This window comes from Pygoscelis adeliae, unplaced genomic scaffold (assembly GCF_000699105.1).
Source record: "Pygoscelis adeliae isolate BGI_AS28 unplaced genomic scaffold, ASM69910v1 Scaffold314, whole genome shotgun sequence".
Lineage (NCBI taxonomy): Eukaryota > Metazoa > Chordata > Aves > Sphenisciformes > Spheniscidae > Pygoscelis > Pygoscelis adeliae.
Window position 1 is genome coordinate 931,143 of NW_008824668.1, and position 1,450 is coordinate 932,592.

The following is a 1,450-nucleotide window of genomic DNA, read 5'->3' on the forward strand; positions in this document are numbered from 1 at the left end:
CAACAGCAAATACAGGGGGGCAGGGAAGGTGGGAAGCAGTGGCTGCTTTGGGCTGGCTGTTGCGTGCCTCGAGCCTCGTGGGGGCTTATCGTCCTCTCGTGCACTTCTTAAGCCATTCTGGATGCCTCATCCCACTTTACTGAGGAAATACCTGGTTCCTGGCCAAATGTTTAAATTACCTGAACAACTATATCCTAATAGCAGGCGTGAGGCAGGTGCAAGGAGAGGCCTTGAGGGTGAAGCCTTGGTTGGGTCACCCCACCGGGTACCGTGCACGGCAATGAGCTCGGCCTGTGCCAGCAGAAGCTGTGCTGCTCCTTCAGGGCGGGGAGACACTCCTGCTGTCCTCCAGCCTCCCTGCTGTCCTCCCAGGATGCAGGTACTGCAAAATTAAGGGGGGGTGCTGGGGGGGTGGGAATAAATACAAAATTTACAGACCCCAGGCTCCCGAGGAGCGTTGTAGCCAAAGCTCTGCCAATGGGCAGTGGAGAGGGAAGGGGGGCTGCGTGGGCTGCGTGCGGCTGTGTTCGTACACCCGTGGACAGCCCTGCAGCCACCCTGTCGCTCCTCAGCGTCCCGAGTCACCGGAAGGGAAGCAGGCTGTGCCTGCGTGCTCCGGGGAGGTCCCTCTGTAGCCCTTTCACACCTCGCGTTTGCTCTCCTGTACCGCTGGGCAGTTTCAGGGGGCAGGTGGTGTCTGTGCTGCCGTTGGAGCCGTGGCTGCGCCCGACGGATGAGCCTGACCTGCAAGCTGCCGACCTCTGGCAGGAGCCCTCATCAGGCTGCGTTGGCCCAGGCTTTTCTGCAGCCTGGATGAGAAAAGGAGGAGAAAAAAAAAAAGGCGGCGGCATTAAAGCAATCGCTTCTTTAATCTCTCACCTACTTCTCCCTGTCGAAGCACAAGATAAACCAGGCCGGGGTGGGGAAAAGGCAACCAGAGAAGTTTTTGGGCTGTGGGCGGGGATGGGGAATCTGCTGGTACAGCATGGCTTTGCGGGAGAATGCTGTGGCGGTCAGAAATGGAGAAAGAGTAATGAATGAAAGCCCCCTCCGGCCCTCCGTGGTTTGTTTGTTTTCCTAAATGGTCTGTCCTATTTGGAAATAACCCTCCCGGGAAGCCCCAGGAGCATTGTCAAGAATGGTCTTTGTCGTGAAGCTGAGTTACTTCTGCGTTTCCCACGGCTGTACATTAAAGCTGGCGACTGTGGTGGGAAACAGGCTGTTTGTGAAAACAGGCACATCTGCAACAAGTTTTCTATTCCCCGCCTCTGTATTTTTTTTTAGGTGTGGGACTGGGAAGGAGCCTGCCTGGTTTTGTGATCATGGGAAAATCTGTTTTCATCGGGGTGAAAAAAATACTCAGCTTGAAAGTGCAGCTCAAAAAACCAGAAGGGAGCGATAAGAACCAAATCTGTAAGAGAACCAAAAGCTGTTATTAAGATGACAATCC